Source organism: Leptonotus elevatus, chromosome 18 (assembly GCF_054856555.1).
Source record: "Leptonotus elevatus isolate MCC_2025b chromosome 18, RoL_Lele_1.0, whole genome shotgun sequence".
NCBI classification, from domain to species: domain Eukaryota; kingdom Metazoa; phylum Chordata; class Actinopteri; order Syngnathiformes; family Syngnathidae; genus Leptonotus; species Leptonotus elevatus.
This window is the reverse complement of record NC_141256.1, coordinates 10,239,686-10,259,237: the sequence shown is the minus strand read 5'-3', so window position 1 is coordinate 10,259,237 and position 19,552 is coordinate 10,239,686. Positions and strand designations below refer to the sequence as shown.

General features: G+C 38.7%; 1 protein-coding gene across 1 annotated transcript in view; it reads right to left on the bottom strand.

Moving 5' to 3' along the window:
- Positions 1–19,552, bottom strand: part of klhl29 (kelch-like family member 29) — a 175,192-nt gene extending 155,640 nt beyond the window's left edge. The window contains exons 1-2 of the mRNA XM_086061512.1: positions 19,252–19,552; positions 6,330–6,402 (exon numbers count right to left, since the gene is read on the bottom strand). The gene's annotated coding sequence lies outside the window, so the exon portion shown is untranslated. The remainder of the gene's footprint in view (positions 1–6,329; positions 6,403–19,251) is intronic.

Below are 19,552 nucleotides of genomic sequence, written 5' to 3'. Positions count from 1 at the left end.
GCTGCTGACGCGTCGGACACGCGAGATGAAAAAATGATTTTGCGGGACTTGGAGTGCTCGGCGCGACACAGACAACAACAGACGTCAGAATATTTCTCACTTTGAAGAGAACCTTGGATGTGAAAAAAAACAAAGAGATGTTTGGCGTTTCATATTTGCGGCAGCGGCTTTCAAGTCCAAACAAACTGCAACGGAGAAAGGAAAAAAGAGGTTTTAAAAAGACTCGCTGGTGTTCAGTGAAAGACCAGCTGTCTCTTTTCTTCTAATGAAGTCGTTATGAATGCGAGAGGCGTTATGTCGCCTTGTTGATTTAAGCCGTGCGGCATGAATTTGGCTCAAAGCCACACAAAAAAACTAAACAAAACAAAAAACAATAAAAACGGCCTTTAAGCATGGAAATCTCGGACAAAGCAGTGTTTTACATTCTCACGCTACACTATAAACATAAAAAAATGTTTGTTTGCTTTAGTCAATAAGCTACTTAGCATATAGCATTTAGCCCAAACCAGTTCGCAGGATTATACAGAATGAAGCTAGATGTTATTACCAAAACCAGCTCAAAAATCGTTTACAGCATGTGTGCGAAAAAAAATCCACAACGCTTTCACTTACTCAAGCACAATAAGTTTACCTTTTGGCTTACTTTCACAGAAACAACATTGACTTTGCCTAGCCTTAGCCTCAAGGCTAGTGTTTAGCATGATGGGAGTCAGCTGCCATTCCAGTAAACTTAATTTCTGAGACACCTTTCATTTAAAAACTCAGCAACAATTGGCCAATATCCAATGTTTGATATGTATTTTTTTTTATATCAATGTCACTTAAAAGTACAGTTAGAATGTAAACAATGAACATTTAGACACTGTAGTACAACATGCAATGTTTGCTAACATTGCTAAACGTTAAAACATAGCTTTAAAAAAAAAGGTTCAAAACAAACACAGACACATGGTGTGTACAACACAATATAAGTACAGTATCATGTTATTTTTATAATTTAAAAAAAACAGCACCATAGATTTTTGTTTTGTTTTTTGTTTTTTTTTGGCCAAAACTGCTTAAGTTCTGGCACATCCAGAAACATTTTCCTTGCTTTTCCTGCAATCTTACATAATCTTATGTTGCTGGCTTTTCAGTGACGAGAATATTTTGCAAGGGAAGTAAACGGATGCAAATTACAAGCAGTCAAAAAGTAAGATTTCATGTAAGTGATAAGAGGCGGTTGGTCATTTGTCAGGTCTGAAGAAGCAAGCCTCCTAAAACAGAGCGGAGGGCCCAGGGTTCACAACAGGATAGCGAGGCAAAGCGTGACATCACTTTTTCCTAATTTTCCAGACTTTCCTGAAAACACAGCGCCAGCGGTTGTGGTCCACAGTAGCTGAATTAATTTTACCTGGCTCAGACTTACTGAGGAAGACGCGCTTTGTAATTTATGCCAGATGCATTGCTGCTGCTCTTGTCCGCAAACTACAGCCTGGATACCATCAAGCAGCGTCGTAAATCATCCGTGATGCCGAGCACGCTGCAAAAAGCGGCTATTTGCGCGCATTATTAGCCTCAGCAGCCTGGATCTGTTGTTCGGACCCCCTGCTGCGCACAAGTGTGTGTCCGCCTCTTACAATTCCACGCTTAAGCACGCACCTCCCCCTTCTCCCACCCTCATTGCATCGCACATCTTAATTTCACCAGCAGGGAAGATAATTGATGAGGGGGGCTCTTGTGAGAAAAACCTGACCTTCCACACACCTCATGATGATAGCACACCTTGCAGCAAGTTCATGGGTCACCTCATTACCACAACCCCAAACCTCCTACGTTAGCCATATCTACAATTGTGCTGTGTCAGCAGGTTAGGAAAGGTATTTTCTTGCTCACTCGTCTGGCAATTTTACCCACGTGCTGTCTAATTTGATCTAATACTAAAACCCATTTGTAATATTTCAGTCCTTCTTTGAAGCTAAAAAAAAAAAAAAACTTTAGAAATTGCTTTCTGTATAATGCAGTGCAGTAAAAACCACAACGTTGCACATTATGCATTATTAATGCATTACTATGCATTAATAACAATAAATTCAGCCTTATATTACTTAACAGGGTAGAATGAGGCATTTTTTTAGTGCGTAGTACAAATACAAAGTTATTACTTGTTAATACATTAATAATGCATTAATGTATTATTACACATTAATAACACTAAAGTCACCCTGCCTCTCATATTATTCAATAGCAGTGTAATATGGGGTATTTATTTAGTGCATGGTGCAACTAAGACGTTATTACACTTTAACATATTAATAAGACATTTGACCATCATTAATGCACTATTACAAATTAATAACACATTAAATTCACCCTGCTTCCCATATTATACAATAGCAGTGTAATATGTGATATTTATTTAGTGCAGTGGTGGATAAACAAAATGTAATCTAATAATTAGTTAAAATATAATTATCCATTTGTTGATTGTTTATCTCATCAAATGATTGGCTCATTGACTTACAGTAAATAATACAATAGTAAATACATTTAGAAACTAAATAAAAAAATGTGACTCAAATGATTATATAAAAGTTAAAATTTAGAAGTTTATTCTTAAATTTTTTTTTAATAAAAAGTGTGTTTTCCAAGATTTTTTATTTATTTGCTAGAATGAGGTGTGATTTTCCTTTAAAAACAATTTCTTTAAAAAATTATTTTGTAGTAAAAAAAACAAGTGTTTTTTCCTTTTCCAAATAGATTCTTCATTGAAGACCGTAAAATGCCTTTGAGTTTTAACATGTATTATTTTTTTATTTAATTGCGGTATTGATTATATTAATACTGTAATTAATTAAAATAATAATCAAATTAAACATTCAAATGTACCATTTTTACTGAAATAATAATAATAATAAATATTATACTTTGACATTTTACAATGTATTTGACTCTCCATGTTTTTTCATCCTCATCTAAAACTGACCTAGCCCATCTGTTTGTTTAAAAAAAAAATCGAATTATTATCCTTTGAGCACAAAAGTTTGCTGCGCAGCGGCTGCCGCCACGCTGCTCCCAACTGTAAACTGTAATTGACTGCACGGCTCAGCAGGACGGACGAAGGCTGCGTTTCCCATGGTGCCTTGCAGTCTTTCATCCGCGTTGCGCCTTTGTGCGGCCGGCGGTCTCTGCGTGCGACCGGCGGAGGAGCTTTTCCTCACGGCGGCGGCTTGTCATCCGTCATTACATGGAGGTAAGCGGCGAGAATGATGAGGCCTGACAGCTGCGCGTCGCCGTCTGGGGTCTCCGAGTAAACAGCGCGCGTCGCGGTGATCATGGCCGGTACTTTCCAAGGTGTGTTGTAAAAGAAACGAATAGTGTCTGTCAACGCCGCTGCCGCCGAGTCGTTTCGAACCTTTTGGGGTTTGGACATACCGCTTTTATCTCAATTTTATCTGAGGGCACGAGACAATCTGAGAAAGTATGATGCAGTTTGTAAGTGCAAGAGCGTCAACGAGAACAAGGCACTGGCGTGATTTAAAGTCTTGACTGCATCAATCTTTGATCAGATAGTGTACTATAAACAACGGAGTTCTCGTTTAGATGCAAGACAATCCTTCAAAGTGTGAGAGTGTAAAACATTGCGAGTGCTAGAGCGACGAATAGAACCTATTCTTAAACCGCAGATAGTCCATCCTTGGATGATGTCGTACGAAAATTAACAGAATTCGTCCTTAGTTTTAAGGCAATCCTGAGGATGGTTAAAATGTGTGACTGCTCGAGCGCTGACGAGAACCATACACTCGATTGACCATCTCAGCTTCAACCATTTAGTATCAGACGTAGCAACAAAAAAAAAAACTCAACTACATTTTATGTCTGATATTGTTCAAATTCATTAAGTTCTTCTGCAGGTCTGATACAAACATTTAGAATTTTAAACATTTGTGAGTTCTACACTCTAAAAACATTTGGGTCAATAGTAACCCAATTATGGATTAAAAATGGACCAATCCATTTTGTGGGTCAATTTGAACCAACTTTCTGGGTTGTTTTATACAAAATGACACAATTTTTTTTTTTTACCCAAGTAAAGGATCTGACCAATATTTATGAGTTGTTTTACACTAAAAGACTCAAGTAGAGTGTCGGTCCCATTTTTTACCCATAGTTGGGTTATTTTTGACTCAACAGTTTTTAGAGTGTAGAATCACAACTTAAGCTACATCGACATTAATTATGGATTAGATAAAATATCAAAATGTAATTAAAATATTGCTTAGATGCAAGACAATCCCTAAAAGAGAACAACTGGCTTTGTGCGCCCGAGTGGCGACTAGAAATATGCACTCACTTGTCCAGAAACAGCTACATTGACCATTTTCCATCAGATACCATTTCAAAATCTTTGCAAATAACACAACATAATATTCCCTGAAAGCTTGAGAAAGGTAAACTTCTTATTGCTCGAGCGCCGACTCGAACCATGCACTTACGTGACATTAAAGCTCCATTTTGGATCTGATATTGTACAAAAACTAGGGCAATTATTGCTTAATGAATGTGGATGGTACCATTTGTGAATGCTCGAGTGCCGAATAGAAACATGCACTTGTGTTACTTAACCTCAGCAACATCCACCAACTTGGAACGCATAGAAAATCTTCCACAGATGTACTGTAGGAAATCATTTCTGTGTGCTCGAACGCTGATGAGAACCCCACATTTGACATTTTTAAAAGGCGATCCTTGACATGGTTCGGCGCCGCCCTGAGCCTGTTGGCATGAAGTGCACGGACCGAAGCAATACATCTGGATCAACCAACCACAGGAAAACAAAGAGAGACTCATTTCACAGGAAGTCAAGCGGAATAAATGGCGCCATCTATCTATGTAATTCCCCTTTTCCCACTGGAGGAGAACACGGATATGAATAAATGATCGCAGGATCAAGAGCAGTATGCGACGGCGTGGCTTTACTACCCTTAAAAGAAATTTGGAATTGCAAGCACCGACTCGAACTCACTTGACCTTAAATATCAGTTGCATTGACCTTCTTGTTTCAAATATTGTTGCCAAATCGGCAGGATTACTGCCTACATGCAAGACGATCCCCTTAAAGTTATAGGATGGTACGATGTGAGAGCTGGAACATCAACTGGAATCATCGGGACGTGGCCATCTTTTCAGATATCGGTCTATAAGCAAGACAAATGTTTGAAGACAGTAAAATGTGTGTGTGCTGGAGTGGCGACTAGAACCGTGCCTTCACTTGCGCGTAAGATGCTAGGTAAATTGACTATACTGTGTCAAATAGAAATCAAAATCAACATAATTGTTGCTTGGATGTAAGGCAATAATCCCTGAATGTTTCGAAGATGGTAAACTTTTTTGGATTGCTAGAGCACCGACTAGAACTCACTTGACCTCAGATATATCCATTATACTATGTCAGACATTGCTTCAAAACTAATCGAATTCTTGGTGAGATGCAATAATAATCTAGAAATATAAATAGTCCCTGATCATTTGAAAATTTTGAAATGTGTGTGCTCGAGTGCTGACTAGAATTATGTACTCTGTCTTAGACACAAGTTATGTTGACCATATTGTGTCAAATGTAATTCCCAAATCAACAATTACTTAGCTGCAAAACAATAATTCCTAAAAGTTTGAAAAGGGTAACATTTGTGAGTACTAGTGCGTCGACTAGAACTCATGCGACCTTAATAAACCTCAGCTACATTCATCATATTATATAGTGTTATATTGTTTCAAAAGTAGCAGAATTATTGTTGAGATGCAAAAAACAATCCCTGAAAGTTTGAGGATGGTAAAATGTGTGAAATCGAGTGCCGACTAGAACCATGTACTCGTTTGACCATAAACCTCAGAAACATCGATCACAATGAGACAGTGCCATATGAAAATCATTATAATTTTTGCTTGGATTGGAGATTAATCTGTAAAATTTTGAACATTTGTTAGCGCCTGAGCGCCGACTAAAACCCTGCACTTGCCTGACTGTAGACCATTAGGACCTTTAGAACCATTCAAGAAAAATGAATTATTGTTTAAAAGGTAAGAAGAAACTAATTCCCTTAATTTGAGGAAGGTTACATTTCTTATTGCTCGAGTGCCGACTAGAACCACGCACTTGCTTGACCATAAACTTCAAATATATCACCCTGTGAGGATTATAATGGAAAGTTGTAAATTGTAATAGAAATGCCATCAATGTTTTATGTATTTTCAGCTTGCTTTTTTTAATTATTTTTTTAAGTATCCATATAACCGCCATTGTATGTAGCGTTAGCGTCATTAGCATTAACCGTTTTATCGTGTCTTACCTTCAGTCTCTTGTGGATGGCGGGGATGCTCATCACAGACAAATTACATCCGGTGCGTATTTCCGTCGCACACCTGCAAAAACAACAAAACTTTATGACTCGACGATGTTAACGATGACAAGTCCTATCCCCGTGAGTGTTGGCCTCCAAATGATGACAACGAGGCACCTCCTTGATGAAATGAAGGAGAATCTGCATCTGGAGATGTATTAGCGCGATGGCGGCAATCTGGAGACCAGATAAACGACTCTGCCGGGACTGGCGGAAGCCATCAATAAAGCCGGCGTGAACGTCCTGAACATTAGTGCGCCGCGTCGGGTATTTCGGCGGCGGGAAAAAGGTCAACCGGAGACGTGTGGCTGCACAAGTCGGAAAAGCTCTCAGGAATTGGACACCAAAGCCAAAATGAGTAAGAGATATTAAACTGGATGGAAAAAGCAGAGACACGACTACAACGGTTCCTTTGTGGAGTTTAGAGGCGGCCACAACGTAGCGTGGATGGACAAAATGGTATCAATGAAGGACTGTAAAAAATGTTAAGATCTAAAAAAAAGAATAGTAATCAGAGTAAAAATGACTGTGGCGTAAAAACACAACATCACAGTGTAAAAAAAATCGTTTTATCGTTGGCATTAAAGAGAAGTCAAGAAAATTGATTCACCCATTTTTTTTAATCATCGTAAGGGATGGCCATTTTGCCACTTGCTGTTGACCGAAAATGACATCACAATAATCACAGTACCTATAAGGGCTCATAAATCATATTCCACAACCCATTATGAATAAGAATACAGTGTTTAGACTAGTGGGGGTGTGTAGAACATATTGTAAAAAAAATTCTAACTGAAAACATTAAGGTGTAAAACTGGAGTGGGCAACTGGCCTGAAATGCTTTCTTTTTTTTTTCACAGAAAAAGGCCTTCCAGAAATTAATTTAAATTAAAAAAAACAGTGTAAATTAAAATTAAGGAATTCATATTTAATATTATTAATATTCAAATTTCCTACAAAAAAAAACGTGGGCAAAATTTGGAAACGGGAAATAATTAAAATTTTTAAAAAACTTAAAAAATATATTTACATATAGATTTACTTTTTTTTTTTCTGAATATGCGAATCTGTGGAGGCCGATTCACGAGTATGCAGGGGTTGACAGTAGTTTTAAGTTGTAATATCACCACTCACCACTGGATGGCAGACATGGCTTAGTTGCATTACACTGGGTCTTAAACGGCCTTGTACTACAACGTAAGTAGACCTAATAACTTTTTGCGGAATATGCGTGACAAGCATAGTACCTAAATAATAACATTTTGAGTGAGTTGATTTTTGTGAAGAAGAAAAATGCACCAAATGAGTTGTTGCGTTGGTTTGCTGTTTAAAATATTACAGTATGTGGTTATTTCATTGTTTTTTGTTGTAAATTTTACATTATATAATTTCATTATAATTATTGCTAATATTCAGAGCACAGATTTTGCACATATGCACGTATTTTTGTCCAAAATGGCATTTTTGTCAATTAGGAAGTGTGTGGTCTTATGAGACCACCTCCAGCATTTAAGTTTCCCATCCCTTATGTAAAATATGATAATGTGTCATTAAAATAACATTATGGTGTAAAAACATGGCAGCACAGTGTAACCTTACCGTGTAAAAACACAGCATAACTGAGCAAAACGACAACATTTCGGTCTAGAAACACGTCACGCGGCGTCAAAATGCCTTTTGGGTGTAAAAACAAGACTCGCTGGTGTAAACGTGACACTTGGCTGTGCCAGGGTGCAAGTGGGAGCTCCCTCTGCTCGTCTCCAGGCTTGCCGGGATCACCAGCAAATTCCACATTCAGCCCCGAGAAGATCCTGAATAAAGCATCACTCGTCACACACACATCTTACTTCTCGCTGAAGACTGACAATCCACACTTTTTTTTTTCTATTTCTACACCTACGCGCGAATAAAACACAGACTCAAGTGTTCTCTCTTGGGGTTTTTCTGGGAAAAATAGGCAAATAAGAAGTATTCGGCAGCCCCAGTTTGACAGCGTGGAAAAAAAAAATGAGGGTGGAATTTTTTTCTTCTTTTTTTTTTTTTTAAGTGTTGTAAGAGTGTCGGAACGCCACGATCTGCAGCTGCCCGAATATCGGCGGTGACAGTTTCTCTGCAAAACTTCTCCAAGTGTTAAAAGTGGAAGACTTAATAATAAGAGTGTGGAGGACGGATGGCGGCTTTCGGGATGAAGTCGTATTTCTCTCGACTGGGTTGTGATGATTGTGCAGGAAAAAAAGGACAAAAGTGCCTCCTGGCAAAATTCCACCCGAGGGGATCGTGGCAGGCTGGAAGAATACGGCTTCATTCCAAAAAGAGAAGAGAAAGGGGGTGGGAGCGGGGGAAGGAACTTGTTGCAAAAATGATCTGAGAAATTATGAATTATTAAATGCAGGATCCATGCACTAGAACTGTCAGGATCAGTTTTCCTGATTTTCCAGCAACTATGAATCTGGAGATACATACTGTACTTTATATCATAATTATATTTATATTTACATTTCACAACACTTCAATGATGACAGCAAGTCATTTGTGGCTCAATACTACAGCGGAGCTATGACCAGTAAACAGGAGGCGAGGATTCGAAGCTCACTTTCACCAGATTGCAGTTCAAATTTTCGTTTTATTCATTTTTTTGATTCAACTACAGGCAATACCTTGTAATTTTCACATAATTTATATTTTAATTTCCTTCATAAGCATTCAGCTGGTAGCATTTCTCCAGGAATTGCACATCATCATAAAAGAAGTGTTTTTATTCAATGAACTAATATAGTTTCCCTTTGTAAAAAATAATAGAGTAAAGAAAAAATCAAACAGTATCAATAATAACTAGAGCTGCAAGCAGCTATAAAGGACCCTCGCAGCCCTGGGGGTATACCCTCACATAAAGTTTGGTTAGTTTTTGTGCAGGTTTAGACCCTCGATCTGTGTAACAATAATAGCAGCATAGAATAATTTCTTCAATTAATTGGAGCTCATCTGAGTTGCAAGGTGCGAAAGTGCTGTGGTTTGACGAGTCCACATTTCAAATTATGAATATCCCGTCATCTGGGCCGCAAACAAACAGGTCCATCCTGATTGTTATACACCCAAAGTTTAAAAGCCATCTGTGATGTTATGGGAGTGTGCAAATGCCCAAGGCGTGGGTACTTGCACATTTATGAAGGTGCCGTTAATGCAGAAAGGTCCATACAGGTTTTGTTGATATCTAAGCAATGTCTCTTTCAATGCCAAGAATCATTCTAATAATTGTGTGGCTTGGAAGTCAAAGATTGCTAGACTAGCCCGCCAGCAGTCCAGACCCGTCTTCAATTGAAAATGTGTGGCACATTTTGAAACGGAGACAACAACAAGCAACTCAAGCTCAACTGAAGGCATCAAATTCAAGATGAATAAATATTTCCAAAAAAGACAATAAAGTTGATCATTATGAAATATTTTGTCTTTATAGTGTATTCAATTGAATATATTGTATGTTGAAAAAGATTTTGTATTTATATTCTACACAACATCCCAACTTCATTGGAATTGGGGTTTGTAAATGTGTGATATTTACACAATAAAACAACGAGAAGCATCACTGGTAATCAGGGAGACAAAAATCTTATCGAGCGGCAGAATTAAGAAGCCTGGGGGAAAAAAAGAAAAAAACAAAACAAGTGTAGTCACCATGAAATGAGAGCTGCATCCCCATTAAGTGCGGGCATCATTAACAACCTCATTGACTTCTCCCTATAGATGTATATTTTGTCTCCTCTATGCACGATAAACAAAACCTCAAGTAACAAAGTCAGTTAAGTAACTTTAACGGCTTGGACGGACGGCCTTGCAGGGGGGGGGGGTCATAAATCATCCGCGTAATGTTACATCGACCCGAGCCGCCGCCCGACTGTGAAATACACAGCGAAAAAAAGTCCGCTTTTAAATCAGCGGAGGGCAATTAAGGCCTCGGTGATGGCCAATGCGGACGCCCCACTTTCAAATGTTTCTCCTCCTGTCAGGCGCGGAGGAGATCCGATATCCTCCGTCCGCCCCGAACACGTCGTAAAGTGAGTGACCACATGGGGACGACCTAACGGTCACCGTGTGTGTGTGTTTAAAAATGAACGAGCCCTAAAACCCTTCACGACTTTCCTTATCGACGTTTAGCTATGAGTGGCTGAGTAATGAACGATAAAGACGGGAGACGGGATGAAGTAACCGTTGTGTTTTTGCAATTTGCCGTCATCCATCCGTCTAGGACGGTGTTGCCCAACCTTTATTGAGCACACCGCCTTACAAAAATGTCAGCCGTTTAACAGCTTTTTGACTGATCTTTTTAAGAACCACAGAATATTGTATTATGTGACATTTAAGAGACCAAGCCTAACACATTTTTTTACTAAAACCAGAGGGGGGGGGGGGGCTGTTTGTACCTTTTTTTAATGTTTTAGTCATCAGCAGTACAACATGGGTTGGTTTCACCAAAAAAAACACCAGTTTCTCACCAAATAGCAGAGAAAACAAGATTTTTGTGAAAAGAAACATTTACAACCCCCAAAACTGTCAAGTTAAACAATTACTAAAGTTTGACAACTTTAGAAACATTTAGTAAAACCTGTTAAATGCAGTATAACCTACTTTTCACTTTTTTATTACTCCACTTAAAATGTGTATTTTATGGAATAATTTTACCACTTTTACCTAACTAACTAACTAAGTTTTAATTTTCACTTGTAATATTTATTTTTATTGCACTTGATATTTGTGTTATTTAATACTTTTCCATTTTTTGTCATTTAACTTCTACATATGCATTTAATTTTCAAAAGTGTATTTATTAATTGTTAAATATATACTTAAATGTTGTGTTTTAACTCTATATGATTAAAATTTTACTTAATACCACATGAAAAAAATTACAAATATATATAAATATGTACATGGGATTGAATGTCTGGATTCTTAAAAGACATGAAAAAAAACATCGCTGACATTGAATGACTAAAAAAAGTATTAAGTAAAAACGTTTTCATATTGTACTTATTGCACTCAATTTGTACCTTTTACCTTATTTGTTGGTGTTCTATAAATGTATTATTATTATTATTATTAAATGTAGCTTCCCTCTGGTGTTCGTTGCAGCTGTCCAATATATGAAAAGCGGTTCAGCCTCAATATGCGTATGCATAGATAAACGTTATTAATCCCATATGGTAAAAATAAGATTAAATCACCGTTATAAACAAGTTACGAGCGTGGTTTTCATTTCGGGTTATCGTCTCATTCGGCGGCCTTAAATCATTTGTCTGCGGCGAAGGAATAAACATGTAAAAGCTTCTCCGGGCAACACATCTCATTTGCATTTGCGGCTCTTGACTTAAGAGGATACATAAATCACATTTGCGCCAAGGTGTGCGTGCGCATTTCTAATCGCGTCTTATTTACAACCCGTTTGCCTTCGTCATGAAATATTGGCCGAGGCCCAGCCGAGCCGGCGCGCGCTGGGCTGTTGATGAATTAATGCTGGCGCGGGATTTTTGCCTGCGTAAATACCTGCAGCACAAAAGCGTTGGGGGTCATTAATTGTCCTTAGTGATTACTTCAAGTAGCGTCTGGCTGCTAATAACAAATCCAAACACGCTCTTCCTGAACCATCGCCTTCATTAGGACAAGAGATACGAGGCTAGCTCAAACGCTAGCTTTTCATCACAAGTGACAAGCATATGGCAAATCGAGCAGTCGACGGCTAGCACGAGAAGCTTGCGTCTTTTTTTTCACTGCTGCTTTTTGTCAGACACAAAATGTGCGAAGAAGAGGCAAACAAAATAATGGGGTGGGGGGGGGGTCGTAATATCACGTTAAATATCTGTTGTCTGCTTCAAATCAAAATGGCTGATAGTGACTGGGAAGAGGTATTTTGAGGTGTATGCATAGCTTACTGTAGTTAGCTAGCCAGCTAACTACACTCTTAGTGGTACAAATGGGCCAAGTCAATTATAACAAAGTCGCAACAGCCTACTGTAAATAGCTAGCTAGTTAGCTAGCTAGAAAGCTAACTACATTCTTAGTGGTAAAAATGGACCAAGTAAATTATAACAAAGTCGCAATAGCCTACTGTAGTTAGCTAGCTAGCAAGCAAGCAAGCTAACTACACTCTTAGTGGTACAAATGGGCCAAGTAAATTATAACAAAGTCGCAATAGCTAGCTAGCTAACTACACTCTCAGTTAGGGTGACCAAACGTCCTTTTTTGAGACGACAGACAATTTTCTTACATCCTGTTTGGGCGTCCAGGGGTTTTATAAATTCATTAAAATGTCCGGTTGGCATTGCGGGACTAGCAGGTGAAATACACTGTAAGTGCGACTGGTACCACAATTTTAAAGCAGGGGCAAGTGTCCTCTTTTTTTTTGGAAATGGGAATATGGTCACCCTACTCTTAGTGGTACAAATGGACCAAGTAAATTTTAACACAATTATATATTGCAATTGTGCCAGATACACACTGATGCCGTAGAGTATCTCCACAATTCAATACTGCTGAACTAAAAACCTTTGGGGGTGGGTTGCGGGCTGGGTAGTCTCTAAAAACAGTTGGATCAAAAATAACCCAACTATGGGTCAAAAATGGACCGATCCTCTACTTGGGTCTACTTGACGTCGTCAAGAAATGGGTCATTCAGCATAAAACAACTCATAAATGTTGGTCAGGTCCTTTACTTGGGTCAAAAAATTGGGTCATTGTGTAAAAAAAACAAAAAACTGAAAGTTGGGTCAAATTGACCCATATAGTGGATCGGTCCATTTTTTATCCATAATTGGGTTACTTTTGACCCAAGTGTTTTTAGAGTGCTATTGGCCGTTGTGTTCTGGTAGTTGAGCCTGCTGTTTTGTTAGTAAAAATTGTTGATTGAAAAGAACTGTTCTCCATTCTTGGCCTGATTATTTCACCATCGGTACACAACATAGCTCTCAGTCTTTGGACATTATCTTCAAATATGTATAATGGATTTAGAAGCAAATCTCTGAGTTCACTGTACAGGGTTTTAAGTCTTTGGGGGGTTTGAGTCACAAAAACCCAAAGAAAAAGTTGTGAAGACGCTAGCATAGTGGGGAAATGCAATTAAGTCTCCCGTCTGTCTAGTATATATGCTTTCAAATTAATTTGAACCAATTCCTTACTAGAAGTTCAAAGTAAAGTCTGAAATACCAAAACAGCTGGCTTTCAATTGAATTTAGAGTATATGCCCTTGGGATTTGTTCGTGTGTCCTTATATCATTCAAATTTTGTGCCGTTTGGTGAAACTAGTGTCCACGGGCTCATTTTTTAAAACGTTGGAAGAAAAGTGGGTAAGCTTTAACCACTTTTTCCACCGCGCTGCCCCACACGGACACATCACGGATCCGAGATCCCGACATTCCTTTACAGCGGACCTCTATTTAAGGTTATCCCTCAATTATTCAAATTTGCAATGAATTATTACAATGAGACATCTGTGTCGTTCTGCAGGCACGCTGCATTTTTTAAAACCTCGAGTAGAGCTTAAATAGTCCACGACACGCGGCGCAAAATTGAAATAATCGCGCGAGGTTGCGTCCCCACATCGGCGAGCAGATCGACGTGTTTTCCCAAGCCGCCCGACCGCCCGCGTGTGCGGCCATCCCGCTGTGTCATCATATGAGGCTAACAGGCTTAAGTGGCCCCCCCGCCGAGACTCTCAAGACCCGGTCCCCCTCACCAGCCACCCTCTATGATGACGCCTGACAAGCTTGGGCCTCAAGGCGGACGCTCGCCCCCGAGTGTTCCCACACAAACCGTGTGAAGCTTGAGTAGGAATTGAGGAGATGATAATGACTTTAAACAGGCACTGGAGGAGAAATTCTGCAAAAAGTTGCATTTAAAAAAGACAAATGTTAATAATACATTTATTTAAGTGTATTCCAAGGACGCTTTAAAGTAGCGTATTGTTTCTCCATATTGAACAGGATAAGGGTCTCGTCTCATTAGGTGTGTAGAGATATACATTTGTTAAGCAGTGTACAAAAAAGGGCTGAACAATTTTGGAAAATAATCTAACGGCAATGTTTGACAAAATTTTTACTTTGCAAGGCCCACCGAATATTGTGCTCTATTGCTATAAAAACACACCAAAAGAAAGATTAGAGTCTCTTCTTTCATCAGCAAAAAAAAAAAAAGTAAATTTTATCTGTTTCCGTTTTGCAGCAATTAGCATTAGAATAGAATATAGCTACGTTTCCAGCAATCATTATTCACAAATCTGTTTAGCCTTTTTGCAACACAGCCCTGGTTGATCTCTTATACTCTGCTGCCACCTGTTGGCCGTTTATGTAACAACTACCATTGCTTTAAGCTTTCTCTTCAGTTCAGAGGCTGCATCAAAGCCTTCTGTATGCTCTAGCATTAAAAAAAAAACATTTTAAAAAACATGAATACGTTTTTGTAACCATAGTAATATTTAAAATAGAACGTATTTTTTACGTTTTTGGAGCAAATGAGTTAAATATTTCTGTTTTTTAGGTTAGCCTTGGGCTAAAATAAAGGCAAACTTTCTTTTAATCGACTTCAATTAGAGTTGTTAATTTACTAAACACTATATAAAGAAATCAATAAAATACAGTATACTTAAATATAAAAATTTAAAAAGCCTACCAACTGACCAAAATGGATGTTATTTTTCCAAATTTGCAGCCTTTGCGATTTGAAAATTGCATTCTACCACATTGCGATGTCGATTTGAATTTAATGAATTGTTCAGCCCTTGAACGAAACACTTTATTTAATCAACCTGATCGTTCCCATAAAACAAAAAACACATCCTGAGTCCAATTGAAGCCATCACCGAGGTCCCGCTTCTAAAGGGCTTTCATCAAGTTATTAGCAGGCAGCTCACGTCACAGCAACCCGAGCCACTTCCACGCGACGCGCCAATCAACACGGGACGGCATCGGACAACGCGTTGTGATCAATGATTGCCGCTAAAGCGATCAGCGCATGGAGCAATTAGGATAAGTGCAGGCGGCCGCTAAGTTGCTGGCTAAAAAGGCGTGCACGTCGTTTTTTCCCCCTGATATTTCACTCAAGCCATCACCACTTCAGCAGCACAAAAAAAAAAAAAAAAAAAAGGCTAATGCTAATGAAGTACTTAATCTTTCTTTTACTTTGTTGAATTGCTTTTTTTAGACTCTTGTTTGTGCAAAATCAATTGTTTCAATCATTAAGGAAATGGATCCAATCACAAAAGGACTAATATTGAAGTATGGCACTTAATGTATTTCGCCCGCTGAAGTTAAGACACGACGCCCTTCACGACTCAAGAGGCGCCGAGTGAAGAAAATCACATGCATAATTTGCCTTCATTACACAGCAATGGGTTCATTTTTAAATGTAGTTTTCGATCATATGCAGAGTATTAATATTATTGGATTGTTTCACTTCTTGGTGACATTTGATATTCACACTATTTACATAATATTTACACACGTATGTAAATTTTTGGACACTTTTGTTTCGTCCAAAACTATACTATACTACTTTAAAAATTAAAATAATAATAATAATTTATTGGGAGATGTAAAAATAATAATAATAATAATAATTGGCAAAAAATATATATATTTATTTAAAATGTACTAGGTAGGTAAGAAAATATAAATAAGACAATCAAAAAAATAAAAGTAAAAAAAAAAAATCGGATATCTTCAAATTCAGTCATATTGCTACAAAAAATGAAGGAGTGTCTTTAGTGATCTTTGCAAAAAGGCAGATTTTTTGCTACATCGCTTATAGATCGCATTGGATTGTGCAGGTGTACCTAATAAAGTGGCCATCATAAAATAAATACAGTAGAAATCTGTCCGCGTATTAGTTAACATTTGCTGCTACATCGCTAATGCAAACATGATCATTGTGAAAACACACACGCATAAAACAAAACAACACACATGGTCCATCTCACACAGCCTCCGTGTTTTACAAACCACGCTGGAACCGCTTCACTTCTTCTTCTTTTTTTTCAAACCACAGCACATAACCTGAGGCCAAACCAGCGGCGACAATGCAAGAACACGCATTAAATTTCAACACCACGTCCCACTAATTTTGTACTAACCGATTCAGCATGCCCAGAAACGGAGCCCTCAAAACTGCACTCGTATTATGATGAGGAAGAAAATGTAAATACATTTCCTTTACATTGTAAAGATGTATGTAGCAGGAATCTGGTCATCAAAAACACAACACAAGCCTTAGTCATTAACGCACATCACAGGACGGTACGGCTTTTTCTTGAGACAGGAAGACAATTCCATTGCGATTGCAACAGAAAACAACGTGTGTTTGCTAGCTAGCTGCTAGCATATAGAATTTCACAGACGGGACTGTACCATTTGAATTCTTTAGTGTCAAGGACACTTCTTTCGTGACGCAAACAACAATAATAGAAAATAAATTCCACTAAAACAAGCAAAAGTAATTGTTTTCCATGTATAGCTAGCTACTGTTCGTCCGTACCTTAGATTGCAGGCTACTGTCTGTCTATTATTATTATTTATTTATTTATTTATTTTTAAAGGGGGTTTAACAGACACAATTGTACAATTCACATTCTGGGGGTCTTCCATTAAAACATTAAATGTCAAAAATGGTTAATACTGGTCTGTAATTTCCACTGAAACAAATTGTCGCGCTACTGTTAGCTAACAGGTTACTTCCTGGTTTGTAAAACAAAAGGATGTAAACGGACAAGATACGTTTTCAGGGGCACTGGGGCAGTCCCGTTACTCAAAGTGTAAAAATTGAAAATAAATAAATTCCATGAACACAAGCAGAACTAAAATATTAGCTTACGTCTGTCCATGTGATTGCTAGCATGCTACTTCCTTGTTCATTAAGAGTGGCAAGATAACACGACGATTTGCGTTCAAGAGCAGGAGGAAACTACTAATGTTAGTCAAATGGGGGAGAAAAAATCCTCAAAATAAGTAAATTATAGCGACAGAGTGTTTGTGGTTCATATATATTTGCTTAATATTGCCTTCCTGATTCATAAAATAATGACGGTAAATGTCCAACATTGTACCATTTGCGGTTTAGGGTAGTTCCATTGTAACTTAAACCACAAAAAATATTAAATACACAACACGAACTTAGTCTGTACTATTAGCATGCTGGGGTATTTCCTTTCCATTGCAACTTAAACCACAAAAACAGTGAATAAATTCCAATCCCGATTTCCTCTCAGATTTAACCGGTTCTTTCACAAAAAGTTTCACGTAAATCCGTCCTTGTTGTACTTCCGTACATGGTGGAGGTAATAACGACAACACAGATGCCCTGAGGCGACCGTATTGTAATTTGCTGAGCAAAACGACAGCGGGGGCCATCAGCTAATAGGATAAATGACTCCGATTGGACCTCGAAATGAATTCCTCCGGCCAAGGCGAGTCCCTAGGCCTGCGTAATTCACACCAGACGAGGACGGATTACCCTCAGTGACAAAATGGGAAGTACTGTACTATACTGTAGCAACCTGTACATAAAATAGTTTCCGTTCTATTAACTTTCACACTCCTCATACTGATAAACCAGGACATCATATATTACATGTTACGTTATTCTGTAAGAGCTAGCTAGTTAGCTCATGCTTTAATGCTACCAAAACAATGAGTTTCCGTAGCTACAATGACATTGTGAGCATACGAAAGATGTTAAATTAGCCAACAAAAGGGGAAAAAAATACACCATCGGTTGGAAATCCTTTATGTCCAAATATTTTCAATTTCACATTTGACAAATTGATCTTATTGGTCTCTCAATATATTTTGAAAATAGCTTGAGGAAAAATGGAAAACTCCGCCTCTTCCTCACTTTGCGGGAGCCTTGCTGCATTATATCGCCTCAAGATTATTTTTTATTTTTTTTAGACAATAATGATTGAGAATCACTAGGTTGCATACATTCGAATAATACCTGCTACCCGTGTATTTATTTTTACCCGTTACACAGCTAAATCAACTTTCATTTATTCCATCACTCATGCCTGGAATAAGAGTAGGTAGTAATCTGTGAAGGTTGAAAAGGAGTAGGCCTACCTAATTTTTTAATAAATGTTGGGAGGTCAATTAAAAAGTCTACAAAACCTAAAATGAAGGACAGATCGCTGCAAAACCGACTTCAGTACAGTCACATACAGTGCACGTTTGCTGCTTCACCCACCTCGTAAAAGCATCAGCAAGAAGTAAGGGGGTGGCAGGGGTTGATAAATCACGCTAAATATGGAGGCCAGATTATGATAATACCATCACTGGAATCAACATGACGCCTGGCGCTGACTTGGCCGAGTCGAGCGGCGACTAAATATAGAAGCAGTCAGAAAGTCAAAAAAAAAACGAAACGAAACAAAAAACATGTACTATCTAACAATGTGTTTATTATAGGGGTCAGAGGTCGAGGTACCAATATTGTGACCCCAGGCTAAAACATTCAATTAACAGCACAACAATGAGTATTATTGCACTGTATTGGAGGTCAAATGTGCACCTGATAAGGTGTCTAATCATCAGCATAGTTAAAACAATTTGAAAAACTATAACAATAAATCTCTATCATGGCTAATAACTACCCCATGCAAATTCATTCAAAATGCAATAAAATATGGAGTGATTCCAACTTCCACTAATCCCATTAATATGTGTTAAGTCCAGCTCAATGCACATAAAAAATGCAATATCCAAGTTATGGTTTGTAGTCATCATCAACACCTGCGCACAATGTTGAAATCAATTCATTGATTTCATTGATGCCATGACAAGTGCCCGGCTCGCGACCGAACTGGTGACCGAATCACGAGCACCGAGAGGCGGCTTACCTCGCGGGGCCGCTCGCTGGTCCTCGCCTCCCTCGCCCCGGCCGACAAGCACCACCAGCTGCGGCTTCGGCTTCGTTCCTCCGCCCGTCCGTCAGTCGGTCGGTCGGTCGCTCCCTTCCAACGCGCTCCTTATCCGGCAAAGAAGACGCGCTGCTGGCTCATTGTTGTCCAAGTAGGCTCGGGGGAGGGTCGCGGAAAGGTGAGCGCGTTCGTCCGTGTTGCGGGGCACCGACGGCTGGGGACTGTGTGACGAAGGTGAGCTGATGAAGACTGGAGGAAGACTAGTGGGACCGCGCGTAGA